The following is a 14332-nucleotide window of genomic DNA, read 5'->3' as shown; positions in this document are numbered from 1 at the left end:
TTATAATACAGTAACAGGAAGTATCCCGCTGCTGACCTGGTATGGTTCTCCTTTACAGTGTAGTTTTCACAAGTCCTAGGAAGGATTATACCTATTTTGGGAAACTGGTTATATGACATCTATTTTAATATTCGTGGAAAATTGTCTAAAAATGAAAACAGAGATCTTGCTATCAAAATATTTCTTGTCACAAGGTTGTGATGCAAAATTTTCCAGAAAATGTCAAATGATATTTAAAAATGGATATACTATTACATGGATGGAACATTATATTATTATGTACTCTGATAAAGTGATGTTTGTAGCTTAAGGCGGTTTGATTTCCAACTTTTTGGAATTTCACATTTTTTCACATTGGCAAGGGTTACTGGGCCTATATATGTAAAACCCTGTGAAACTTGAAACAGGTTTTTTAATCCAAAAACAACGGGCGCGCGGGGGGTATAAAAAGTGCCCACCCCCTTATAAAACCAAAAATTAAAATTTCTTCAAACACAGACATGTTGCATATCAAAATGACCGCATTTTGATGCTGATTATAAATCTGAAAACCGTTTTGAAAAATATTGCTCCTAGTTCGAATAAGAGCTCATTAAGTACCTAAAAAGGCTGATTTAGTCAAAATTGTTCATTTTGGTAGGTTATTTGAAGATCATTTCAGACTGAATCAATATTTTTAAAGCGGTTTTCAGATCTGTAATCAGTATTTCAATGCGGTCATTTTGATATGCAACATGCCTGTGTTTGAAGGAATTTCAATTTTTGGTTTTATAAGGGGGCGGGCACATTTTATAACCCCCGCGCGCCCGTTGTTTTTGGATTAAAAAATTTCTTTCAAATTTCACAGGGTTTTATATTGGCCCAGTAACCCTTGCCAATGTGAAATTCCAAAAAAGTTGGAAATCAACCCGCCTTATTGTAGCTGTCTAAAATAAAATATCCCCTTTTCATCCCCTTTTCTTCATCCGCTCCCCTCCTACTAGATGAGCGAACTGGGCAATAACAAGGTCTATAGAAATCTAAATCAACAACAGTTTTTCCCCTGTCAATATATCCACATATATTATACATTTATTTAAAGTTTGGAGCAAATGTTCGAGAAAAGCATGAATACACACATAATCGTGTTTTAATATGTATGTATTTTCCGTACATTAAATATGCAAAGCTTTTCTATGCCTATGGAGAGGCTATCTGTGTGCTCGGGCGCTAGACTATCATTTTAGATTTCTTCCATCAATATAAACCATATTTGGGATTAACCCTATACTTTTGTCATCAAATTCATTCAAATGTGATGATTTGTTTAATTTTTACAATTTTTTTTTTCTAAAATGATTTCTATAACCAAAATGCACGGTGTTATCTATTCAGTGTAAAGCCTCTCTATATAGAATATTTTTGCTAATTTATAATATTTGTTTCATTTTACTTTGTCTGGTTGATATAGATTTGTTTTCATGAATGTTGTCATCTTGTTGAAATATTGAATATATTCTTCAATATAACCTAAATTTATTTATTGTGTAATCTTGACTTTCAATGAAAATTATGTCATCGATTATAAATTTGATGGTTACTAGATAATAGAAGCGCCAATTTGGTAGTTTGGTAGCTTTATTTGGGTTCTTAAAGGGTTAAATACCATTCCCTCTAGGCTTTAGGGTTAAAACCTAGCCCTCCATATTTTCAATATTTAACGGGAAAGGGTTTAGTGCTTGATTGGAACTTTTGAAAAATTCAAATTAAGTGCTAAGAGTATTTATTTGATTAGAAAATAAGATATAATTAAATAACTGTTTTCTTTAAAGAAATAGAAAACTTTCAGCTATGAATGGTATATTATATCAATATCACATAACATAAATAAATAAATTTGAATAAATGTGGATGCTTTCCTAGAATATAGGGAATAAGAAATGAATATAAAAAAAATGTGGATCATATGAAGGAAATGAAGTCATTCCTTAACCCTTTACAGTCGGGCCCCTTGCCGCACCTTAATCAGTCGGGGGGGGGGCGTTCAACGCCCCCCCCTATTATCTCAGTTCCTATTAGAGCTAGAGGGCTAAATTTTTTTGTGCAAGTCCCCTGTTTGATAATGAATTTCCGACCTTTTATAAGTCTAAGTCAATTTTCGCTTCCTTCACCCTTTTATTTAACAACCTTTGTTTTTAGGTCCTTTTTTACTTAAAAATTTCAAACGGCTGTAATTTTCTTATTTTTGAAGCTAGAAGAAAATTTTTTTTCCAGAAAATGTTTATCTTTATGTAAATTTTACATTAGAAATATCAAAATATAAATTTCAGCGGCCGCAGCTGTACTTGGCAGCTGCCAGCCGCCGCAGTCGGCGGTCGGCGGGAAAACGGCGGCGGATCTTCATGAAATTTTAATACGTTATGTAGACATGTAAGAAAAGCTTAAGTTTAAAATTTGAAGTCTCTAAGTCAAAAATTGCGGCCACAGGAGCCTTTTAAAGATTTCTGGAGACCTGGAGGATCAGGACCTGGAGGATCATACCTGGAACCTGAAAGTGACTTGAACACCTGTATTTTATATAAGGATGTACTACTAGAGGATTTTTTAGTATTTTGGTATGATAAAATGCTTTGTTTTAGTCAAAAAAATATTTTTGCTCTTTACCTGGATGACCCTGCCAGGTTTGCTGGCATCCTGTGCCCGCCAGGATGGAGATATTCAAAAAATTCCAACTCTCAGTTATGTGTCATACCCATACTTAAAAAGTCAAGCAGTTTGGGCTCTTCATCTTTCACACACAGAAAATGAGATAGAAAAAACCGGATGGGGGGGCGTTCAACGCCCCCCCCCGACCGTTAAGGGTTAAAAGGACAGAAATTTCATTGCTAAAAGGACAGAAATCATCTTCCTTTTTCTCAGATAAGTGAAATATGGACAAAAATCACTCTCCTTTTTCTCACATATCTGAAAAAGAGAATAAAAATCACCTTCCTAAATCTCACTTAATCTTCCTAATCCTAAAAAAATTAACCTAGTTCCTCCAAGTTCTACCTTTTCATAACAAAGTCTACCTTTTCCTTACACATTCTCACTTATTCTCAGATAACCTACCTTATTCTAAGAAATTCTTCCTAAATCTAAGAAAATCTACCTTACTCCCCCAAATTCTTCCTTGGTTTCCCAAATTCTTCCTTATTCTAGGAAATTCTACCTTATTCTAAGAAATTCTTCCTTATTCCAAGAAAATCTACCTTATTCCCCCAAATTCTTCCTTATTCTTGGAAATTCTATGTTATTCTAAGAAATTCTTCCTTATTCTAAGAAAATCTTCCTAATTCTCCCAAATTCTTCCTTATTCTAAGAAATTATACCTTATTCTAACAAATTCTTCCTTATTCTAAGAAAATCTACCTTATTCTAAGAAAATCTTACTTGTTATAGGAAAATCTACCTTATTCTGAGAAATTCTTCCTTTTTCTAAGAAAATCTACCTTATTCTAAGAAATTCTTCCTTATTCTTAGAAAATCTACCTTATTCTAAGAAATTCTTCCTTATTCTAAGAAAATCTACCTTATTCTAAGAAATTCTTCCTTATTCTAAGAAATTCTTCCTTATTCTAAGAAATTCTTCCTTATTCTAAGAAATTCTACCTTATTCTAAGAAAATCTACCTTATTCTAAGAAATTCTTCCTTATTCTAAGAAATTCTTCCTTATTCTAAGAAATTCTACCTTATTCTAAGAAAATCTACCTTATTCTAAGAAATTTTTCCTTATTCTAAGAAAATCTACCTTATTCTAAGAAATTCTTCCTTATTCTAAGAAATTCTACCTTATTTTAAGAAAATCTACCTTATTCTAAGAAATTCTTCCTTATTCTAAGAAAATCTACCTTATTCTAAGAAATTCTTCCTTATTCTAACAAATTGATCCTTATTCTAACAAATTCTTCCTTATTCCAAGAAAATCTACCTTATTCTAAGAAATTCATCCTTATTCTAAGAAAATCTACCTTATTCTAAGAAATTCTTCCTTATTCTAGGAAATTCTTCCTTTTTCTAAGAAATTCTTCCTTATTCTAAGAAATTCTACCTTATTCTAAGAAAATCTACCTTATTCTAAGAAATTCTTTCTTATTCTAAGAAAATCTACCTTATTCTAAGAAATTTTTCCTTATTCTAAGAAATTCTACCTTATTTCAAGAAAATCTACCTTATTCTAAGAAATTCTTCCTTATTCTAAGAAAATCTACCTTATTCTAAGAAATTCTTCCTTATTCTACGAAATTCTTCCTTATTCTAACAAATACTTCCTTATTCTAAGAAAATCTACCTTATTCTAAGAAATTCTTCCTTATTCTAAGAAATTCTTCCTTATTCTTAGAAAATCTACCTTATTCTAAGAAATTCTTCCTTATTCTAAGAAAATCTACCTAATTCTCCCAAATTCTTTCAACAAACTCAACGAACCATTTCCCAAATCTTACCGTAGGTACCAAGGACCCCAGGTCACCATATCTCAAGAACGGGTGGTCGGATCGCGCTGAAACTTTGTTTTTGACTTTGGGACCCTTATATATTGCAAGAATTTGGTAGAATTAGGTAGATTTTCTTAGAATAAGAAAGAATTTGTTAGAATAAGGAAGAATTTCTTAGAATAAGGAAAAATTTGGGGGAATAAGGTAGATTTTCTTAGAATAAGGAAGAATTTCTTAGAATAAGGTAGATTTTCTTAGAATGAGGTAATATTTCTTAGAATAAGGAAGAATATCTTAGAATAAGGTAGATTTTCTTAGAATAAGGAAGAATTTGGGAGAATTAGGTAGGTTTTCATAGAATAAGGAAGAATTTCTTAGAATAAGGTAGATTTTCTTAGAATAAGGTAGAATTTCTTAGAATAAGGAAGAATTTCTTAGAATAAGGTAGATTTTCTTAGGATAAGGAAGAATTTCTTAGAATAAGGAAGAATTTCTTAGAATAAGGTAGATTTTCTTAGAATAAGGTAGAATTTCTTAGAATAAGGAAGAATTTCCTAGAATAAGGTAGATTTTCTTAGGATAAGGAAGAATTTCTTAGAATAAGGTAGATTTTCTTTTAATAAGGAAGAATTTGGGAGAATTAGGTAGATTTTCTTAGAATAAGGAAGAATTTCTTAGAATAAGGAAGAATTCTTAGAATAAGGTAGATTTTCTTAGAATAAGGAAGAATTTCTTAGAATAAGGTAGATTTTCTTAGAATAAGGAAGAATTTCTTAGAATAAGGTAGATTTTCTTAGAACAAGTAAGATTTTCTTAGAATAAGGTAGAATTTGGGGGAATAAGAAAGAATTAGGAAGAATAAGGTAGATTTTCTTAGAATAAGGAAGAATTTGGGAGAATTAGGTAGATTTTCTTAGAATAAGGAAGAATTTCCCAGAATAAGGTAGATTTTCTTAGAACAAGTAAGATTTTCTTAGAATAAGATAGAATTTGGGGGAATAAGAAAGAATTAGGAAGAATAAGGTAGATTTTCTTAGAATAAGGAAGAATTTTGGAGACTTAGGTAGATTTTCTTAGAATAAGGAAGAATTTCTTAGAATAAGGTAGATTTTCTTCGAATAAGGAAGAATTTGGGAGAATTAGGTAGATTTTCTTAGAATAAGGAAGAATTTCTTAAAATAAGGTAGATTTTCTTAGAACAAGTAAGAATTTCTTAGAATATGGTAGAATTTGGGGGAATAAGGAATAATTAGGGAGAATAAGGTTGATTTTCTTAGTATAAGGAAGAATTTCTTAGAAGAAGGTAGATTTTCTTAGAACAAGGAAGAATTTCTTAGAATAAGGAAGAATTTGGGAGAATAAGGTAGATTTTCTTAGAATAAGGAAGAATTTCTTAGAATAAGGTAGATTTTCTTAGAATAAGGAAAAATTTGGGGGAATAAGGTAGGTTTTCTTGAAATAAGGCAGAATTTCTTAGAATAAGGTAAGTTATCTGAGAATAAGGGAGAATTTGTGTAATTAAGGTATAATTTCTGAGAATAAGGAAGAATTTGGTAAAATAAGGTAGATTGATTAAACATGGTTGTAATAGTGAGGAAAAGGAAGAATTTCTAAGAACTAGGAAGAATTTGTAAGATGGTGGACAGAGGTCACCTTCCTTTAGTGAGAATTTGTAAGATAGTGGACAAAAATCACCTTCCTTACTGAGAATTTGTAAGAAAAAGGAAAGGAAATAGCCTTCCTATACCCAAGGAAGGGAATTTCTGTCCTTTTTAGGAATGACTTCATTTCCTTCATATGATCCAAAAATGTTTTTTATCTACATAGACAACATTTTTTTGCTTAAATTTTATTTTTCTGATATCAAAAGTTCAGTCACTCTATAGTTGACCATGTTCGTTTGATCGCAGAGATAATATTGTACCTTGTTGCCCTAGGCATCCCTATTCCAAAAATCAGATGATTAGGATAATTATATCATACAAAAAAGTTGTGCAGACTTGTGCAGACTTCCTGGTAAGAATTATATAGTTGCTACGCTTTCTAAATCGTACCTAACTGTTTTAGGAATATTCATAAAAAGTTTTAAATCGATAGGACAATTCTAACAAATCTAAAATCATTTCGTAATTTTCTTATGCCTTAATACCTGTATATTTATGGTTGAATCCCAAAGTTTTGGTGCAAAACTTGAAATAGAATTCACAAGATTTTGGTTGACAAAGCATCAAAAGAATGAATATCAGGGAGGGAGGGGACACTGGATTATTTATTACACTAGTCCCCAAAGTTTTATAAAAACGAGTTCTTATTAGTTTGCTACAACTTTTCGGACTTGAATTGTAATTGGTTGGATCATTAAGTTAACGTTTCAACCATTAATTGTATTCTACAGATGGGGTAATTTTGTGTATCCTAATTGGAGATGTGCATCAATTTATCGGCTATTGTCTTATCCCTATAGATACCTGACGAATATATTCAGATTCTCTTAATAGTGGATTTTATAACATACCATCACATTTTTACGTTAATGCTTCTTATTAAAAGCAAAGCTTTTCCAAAATTAGGTTCGGTATGTCCTTACGTCAATTTAAAACGTGTTAATTTCATCTAATATTTGGAATAATGATTCATAGGACAACAAAGTATAATATTATAAGCTAGGCATCTCTATAATAAAATCCTAAAAATGTCTGTGTGTCCTTAAACAGTATATTTTGCAATAAATTAACTTACAATTTTGTTATGATTTGGACCTTATTCTATATTCTGCTATTCAGTTCTTCCACTTTACATGTGAAAATGTTCGTTTGTTTTACCTTCTGATTTTAGAGCTTTGCTTTAATGGATGGTGTCATCCTTGTTTTCTAGTAAATATGTAGGAAGTATGTAATTTTTGTACATATTGGTCTTCTATTTTGATCATTTTATATTTTACATTTTTACATTTCATAAGTTAGATTATATTACATTGTTAGGACGGGGTTCATCTTGGAATTAAAATCATTATTCGTAATGGGATGCAATAGTCTAACACCCACTATAGGATAATTGGTTAAGCAAAATTCAACAGACAAACTACCCTTGAATTGCACGACAATTCTCTAGAAGTCCTAACTTGACTTAGTAATAAGTTAGGCCTTTTTATAAGTCAAGGCATTTCAAACCCCTCTCACTATTAGTGTCATTTGTAAGACATAGCATCAGTAGGTATCATTTTTAACATGTCTAGTATGGAAAAGTAAAAACTATAAAATAAAACAAACACAAGTTTATAGGTGTATAAATGTAATTTGGAAAATAACCTACCTTTTTGCAAAATAGACTAAAACCTGCCGTGACCTTGGATTAGTTACTAAGATATCCACTCACTTTGGTAAATAATAAAACTTTTAAGCTCTTTGATAAAATTTACAGAATTCTCACCACATAAAAAATGCATTTTTGATTTAATTATAAGTTGTTAAAATTGATAGAAATGTGAAGTAAGAAAATGTGTGAGAATAATAAAAAGTTTTGAGACGAATAATTTCTCAAACTTAAAGGGACTGTGAACGTAAATTTCTCTCATCTTAATATTAAATCTTAACATTATCTCATTCATAATATCTCACAGATAGAGCAAAACGCGCTTTTGTTTGCTTAAAAAACGGCTTTTTCCGACGATTTTTATAAGGTACGGGGAAAGGAAGAAATGTTCCGTATTATATAAAATGTGCATTAAATTGCTTTTTTCTCCCATTATAGCTAAAATTAAACTTTTTCACATAGTTCTAGATTTTTCCTAACAGTTAAGCTGACTTTTAACATAATCCTTGCTTTAATCCAATGTATAGTTACTTAGAAATTGATAAAATAAGCAATATTTTTTTATTGAAAACCAAATACAATAACAAAGCCAAAAACAGGTTTTTTATTAGTATCCAATTAACTATAAATGGCCCATCTCTCGCCCACCTTTAATTACAAATTTGTAAATAATAAAGACGCAATATTTCTTTATAAACAGTCTGATAAAAGTGTAAACTAATTCTCCAAAGTGGGTTATTTATTGTTCAACACAATAAAAAAGGATATTATTATTTTATATAACCTATGAGATTCAACCCTTCGTAGACAGTGAGGTATTTTTTTTGTCAATAATACGAATTTAAAATATGTCTTTATTACCTAATTACTACGTTATAAAAAAATGAATTGGCAATTTTATAGCATAAAATAAATCCTTAACAGTAAGTAAATTGTTTCAACTATATATGACAAGTTAAATATCCCTACAAACATTATAAGAAACAAAAACGTTTAGATTTTCCCTGTTTTTTCCTTTTTCCCTCTCAAAATACCATAAAATCAAGGCATTATTTCTGGATATTTTTGTGAATAGGACATTTTTGGTTGATCAGTGTAGTGAAATGTGCTTAGTAAATGTTAAGATTTGATAATCAGATGAGAAATATTTACGTTCACACTCCCTTTAATCCTTTGTCCTAAATTTCGTCCTTCTTTGTTTTGTATCAGATGTGAAACAGGGATCTAAAGGGATATGACAATGGCCAATAAATTGATGTTGATGCCCAATGATGATACACAAAATTCCCCCTGCTGTAGATTAAAATTAGTGATTGAAACGTCTGGAAACCTAACTTAATGAACCAACCATTAAAAAATCCATTAAAAGTTCTTAGACCAACAAATAAGAAAACGTTATTATAAAACTTTGGGGAATAGTGTAATGAAAAGCTCAATGTCTCCCCCCTCCCTGATTTAACCTAATGTGAAAAATTAGGGGCTTAATACTTTAATTATACAAATTTATATTTCAAAACATTGTTATTTTACATAAACAGCCAATTTGAAAATAAGATGAGTGGACAATCTTAATACCTTACCTGTCATCGACCCGCGACCGTGGCTCAACTTGAGCGCATCCGCTCGTCGTCGGGAAGGTGATAGGTTCGAATCTTGGTCCGACACCGGGTCATAACTAAAGACGTTAAAAATAATTCCCACTGCTACTATGTCAGATGCGTGACGTAAATAGTTAGAGTGGGGGGAATGCCTTGGCCCAAAACAGGCGCAACTCGCTATCATGCACAGTTGGGACTTCTCAGAAAAAGGTCGTGCATCACAGAGAGTTGGTTGTTTGATGGGTGAATGGAACGCTTTACACCGCAATCATAAGTATTGTATGTATGTTTCAAGGTGCGTTGAGAAATGTCTAGTACCCGAAGTGACACCTAGCCCTCTAGAGTCTTAACTCTTTACCTGTCATCTTTAATTCTATAATATAAAGCAGAAAGTTTATTTTGTCTGAAGTTAGGATTCTAGTTTGTTAAAACTGATTTGTTTTCCATTTATGGGAGACTTGACATGGTTCCCAAGGATAGGTTTAGGCTATTAGATTTTAAACTTAAGCCTTAAGATAGTTTTAGAGTATCTTTTTTTTTTTACCTCCTTCTTACTTCAGTCAATTCATACTTCATACTTCTTATGTGTATGAAAGATTATTCAATTTAAATAAGGGAATTACATTTGTTTGTTTGTTTAGCCCTCTTCATCTCAACCTGGATCATCATCATTTCGGACCAGGTTTAAAAACATGGCTGCTTCCAAGGGTTTAGACCAGAGGTCTCTGGCATGTAGTGTTGTGAGATTGCCTCGACAGTTGAAAAGGTGATTAGTAGTGTGTGATGCGTCGTTGCAAAGAGGGCAAATATCTGGTGTAGGTTGATTCTGGCTAATAAGGGCCTTGTAACTATTTAAATAATTGCTGTAGCCAGATCTCAGTTGGGCAAGTATGGATCTTGTTTCTCTGGGTAGGACCTTCTCAGAGTCTGAGATCTTTTTTTTTGGGGGGGGGGGGGGTGGCATTTAGGATCTTGTTTTTTGCCAGGCTGCTTATTTCTTCACGGACTCAGCTGGTATGGATATTCTTCAGCTGTTTTCTTACGCATTTGGAAATGAAAAATAAAAATATGCATTTTTTAGGTATTCAAGAAGTTTGGCAAGCACATCTAATTAATCCTAACTTAATCAAATTTAAGGGATACAACCTTTTCACAAAAACTAGGGTTAATTCTAGGGGGGGTGGGGTGGGGTTTATAATTAGAGACTACTTTCATTGTGAGGAACTTTATGATAATTTCTTTGTTGAAAATATTTTTGAATCTATGGTTTTAAAAGTTAAGTACCTAGGTAATGAGTACATCTTAATAAATTGTTATAGGCCACCCAACAATACTAACTCTGACCTAAAATCTTTTTTTGAATTTTTTGATAATTTATTGGATCAAATACAACAGGATCATAACGATACACCTTTGTTTCTTTTTGGGGATTATAACATTAACTTATTTTCTGCTGCAGCAGATCCCTCTGGCCCTGCTGCAAGATTTCTAGAAACTTTAGCCTTTAATGGAATTCTCAATCTTGTATCAAGGGCGACAAGAGTTACTCTTGATTCTTTCTCTCTAATTGACATAATTGGAACAAATTGTTACTTTTCTGATCTTGTAGGGGTTGGAGTTATTTGCACTGACATAAGTGACCATTATATGCCCTTTTCAGTTTATTCTAATATCAACTCAAAGCCCCCACCCAAACCTAGTTATTTTAATAAAAGAATTATTAATGATACCAACTTAGCTAACTTTAAAAATTCTTTACTAGAACATGAGTGGGAAAATGTGCATAATTCTTCCAACCCCACTGAAGCTTATTCATTTTTCATCAATAAATTCCTTGAGTTGTACAATTTTCACCTACCTGTTAAAAAATTTAAATTCAATTCCAGAACTATGCCTAAACTTCCATATATCAACGATGAAATTTTAAAATGTAGATTGTTTAAACAAAGACTTTCAAGAATTGCTAAAAATTCTCGCTCCCAACTTGATGAATCCATTTACAAGAGATATAGCAATCAATATAATAGATCTGTTCAACGATCTAAAAAGAACTTTTATAGGTCTAAGCTTAGGAAAGCTGCAGTTAATAAGGATTCTAAATCACTTTGGAACTCATTAAAAGATTTACTTGGATTGCACAAAACTAGATCAAATGTTGACTTTCTTGAAATTAATGGAGAAAGGATTGAGGGGGATCTTAATCTATGCAATGCTTTTAATAAGCATTTCAGTAAGGTTGGTGAAAATTTACAAGGGGATATTCCAAAAACAAATAAACAATACTTTGAATTTTTACCCCCCCGAATTGATAACAATTTATTCTTTGCCCCAGTTGACCCTGTCAAAGTATTTAATTTGATAAGAAATATTCGACCAAAAAAAAGCTGTGATGATAATAATGTAAGTATGTTCATTATTTCTTATTGTGCTGAGGCTTTAGCAGCACCACTTACCACAATATTTAACCTTTCTCTCTCCCATGGTTCTTTCCCTGACTTAATGAAAATTTCACGTACTATAGCAATTCATAAGGGAGGGCTAACATCATTATTAGATTTATACCGTGGAATTTCACTTATTAATAATTTTTCTAAAATATTAGAAAAGCATGTTTATAATTGTCTCCTTGAATTTTTGAATGAACACAACTTTTGGTCACCCAATCAATTTGGTTTTCGTAAGGGCTACTCTACAATTCATGCTTGTCTCCATCTCTCTAACATTGTTCATGATTTTTTGGCATCTGGAAAGGTAGCTATGGCTATCTTTCTAGATGTCAAAAAATGTTTTGACATGATACCAAGAGATATTTTGTTGTCTAAATTATACCATTATGGTATCCGTGGAACCCCCCATGACTGGTTTCGTAGCTATTTTTCTAATCGTAAATAAAGATTTTTCTTTAATGGCGTTGAGAGCAGTACCCTGGAGGATATCGTTGTTGGGGTCCTCCAGGGCTCGATTCTCAGCGTCATTCTATTTTTGATTTTTATTAACGATCTTACCAATTGTTGTCCTGACATCATTAACAATTTATTTGCAGACGACTGTCTTTCTATTATTGTTGGAGATGACCTAAATGACCTAATTAATAAGGCACAAAGAGCTATTCCTGTCTTGGTAGATTGGTACTCAAGTAATAAGTTAATTATACATCCTGGCAAAACAAAGTCAATAGTTTTTAGTTCCCCTCGTCCCAACTACTCTGAAGAAGACAGTCTTCTCCTAAGGGAATTTCCAGTAACCATTAATTTAAATGATCCTGGTGTAAATGATCCTTCCAAAATAACTAAAATTAATTTAATTCCTAATGAAGATGAATCTTGGGCACGTCTACTTGGAATTTTAATTGATGATAAATTATCTTACAGATATCATTTAGCCACTGTACAAAGCAAAATCAACAAAATAATTTTTAGTTTAAAACAAATGCGTCATATTTTAGATCAACGGCATTTAAAGATTCTGTACTCTGCATATATACGCTCTGTAATTGAGTATGGGTCAATTCTTTTTACTAGGTGTCCTGCTTATTTATTAAAACCTATCAAAAACTTACAAAAAAAAGCAGTCAGAATTGTTTGTAATTCAGGCTATAGAGATCACACAACCCCAATTTTTAAGCAACTTAGAATTTTACCAATTAATGAATTAATTAAATTTAATTGCTGTAAATTTATGTTTGACTACAAATCTAACAGGACACCAGAAATTTTCAATAATACCTGGCAATTTAACCATGATATCCACAACCACAGGACTAGAAATGCTAACAATTTTGTAATCTTGCGTGCTGAGCACAATTACATAAGAGATTCACCAAAATTTATGTTCCCTAGATTATTTAACTCATTACCTAGGGATCTTAGAGGGATTGAGAACAGGGCTGAATTCTTAAGAAAACTGGAAAACTACCTTTTACAAACTCTTGAATAACAAACATTGATAAAAACTTTTTCTTTTATTTTCTCTTTCAAAATAAACCTTCCCAATTTCTTTCATACATTTTCTTGCACATATCTTTGCTTGATAATCTAGTTTGACCCTATTATTGAATTATTATGTAATTTCACTCCCTTTTTTCTTTCCCCCTCCTTTTCATTTGATTTTTAAATTAAATTTAATTTAAATTTATTAATTTGTTGTCCTGTCTTCCTTTTTAGGGTTTAACCCGGCAGTTGTCTGTCAGTGTTTCGCAGCCACTTGGTTGACTTGCACTGGCAGATAATTTCATACTTACTATAATCTTTTTTGTTTCATGTGCGGAGGGGGCGGGTTCCTTGGACCACAAAGGAATGAGAAGCGAGACTTGAGGCATGTGCCCATAGCCAGCTGCTGAATTGACACACAAGTCGGATGCCCGGCCTATCAAGAATGGCTGCTAAATCTGCGGCAACTCACAGCTGACCTTGTAAGGGGTGATACATTACCACCCTGTCGGCTACCTAGTTCCCGGCTACACAAGAAAGAAGATCTATAAAATTGTACATATAATTATACTAGTTGCTAATTTATCTTTCTTTGTGTGTCAAAATAAATCTAATCTAATCTAATCTAATCTAGATACCAGTAGTCAATTCAGGGTATGATATGGGATTTACATCATTCATTTAGTTGTGACATTTCGTATGCTTAAGTTTCTGCGCTACAGAAGAAAAACAGGTAAAATAAATGAAAAATGTCCACAAAAAAGACAATCTAAATATTTCACACCCAGGGAGGGAGGGAACATTGGGTTACTGTTACAACTGTCCCCAAAGTTTTGTATTATCGTGTTCTTATTCGTTAGCTTAACAACTTTAGTGAAATTTATTGAATACTTATTGGTTGGGTTCAGAAGTTGAGTGACAAGACGTTTCAATCACTAATGGTAATCTACACAAAGGGGTAATTTTGTGTATCATCATTTGGGATGTACATCAATTTATTCACCATTGCCTTACCCCTTTTATAATATAATAACGTTT

The 14332-nt window shown here is 32.0% G+C and overlaps 1 long non-coding RNA gene across 1 annotated transcript; it reads left to right on the top strand.

Moving 5' to 3' along the window:
• The first annotated feature begins 11388 nt into the window (after positions 1–11388).
• Positions 11389–13918, top strand: LOC145333385 (uncharacterized). Its single transcript, XR_013884490.1, has 2 exons — positions 11389–11765; positions 13634–13918. It is a non-coding gene; the product is annotated as an uncharacterized LOC145333385 (long non-coding RNA).
• Positions 13919–14332: the final 414 nt, after the last annotated feature.

Source organism: Acartia tonsa, chromosome 2 (assembly GCF_053477335.1).
Source record: "Acartia tonsa isolate MP-2025a chromosome 2, ASM5347733v1, whole genome shotgun sequence".
Taxonomy (NCBI): domain Eukaryota; kingdom Metazoa; phylum Arthropoda; class Copepoda; order Calanoida; family Acartiidae; genus Acartia; species Acartia tonsa.
The sequence above is the reverse complement of the archived record's forward strand: the minus strand, read 5'-3'. Positions and strand labels throughout refer to the sequence as shown.